The following is a 398-nucleotide window of genomic DNA, read 5'->3' as shown; positions in this document are numbered from 1 at the left end:
ATTTCCTTTGCTATTCTAGGTCTCTTCCATTTCCAGATAAGTTTTAGAAATGATTTCTGTATGTCTGTGAGATATGTCGGTGGCAGTCTGATAAGTATTGCATTATGTCTGTACAGCAATTTTGGGAGTATGGCCATCTTCACAATGTTGATTCTTCCAATCCAGGAGCATGGGATATCTTTCCATTTTCTGAAATCGTCTATGGCCTCTTTTTTAAGAGTGCTGTAATTTTCCTTGAAAAGATCTTTGACTTCTTTAGTTAGGTTAATTCCCAGGTATTTTCATTTTCCTCAGTGCTAATTTAAAAGGTATTGTTTCTATAATTTCCCTCTCAGTGTGTTTGTTGTCTGTGTAGAGGAATGCTAATGACTTTTGCATATTGACTGTATAACCTGCTA

Source organism: Octodon degus, unplaced genomic scaffold (assembly GCF_000260255.1).
Source record: "Octodon degus isolate 3935 unplaced genomic scaffold, OctDeg1.0 scaffold00013, whole genome shotgun sequence".
Taxonomy (NCBI): Eukaryota; Metazoa; Chordata; class Mammalia; order Rodentia; family Octodontidae; genus Octodon; species Octodon degus.
Note: the sequence above shows the minus strand (reverse complement) of the source record.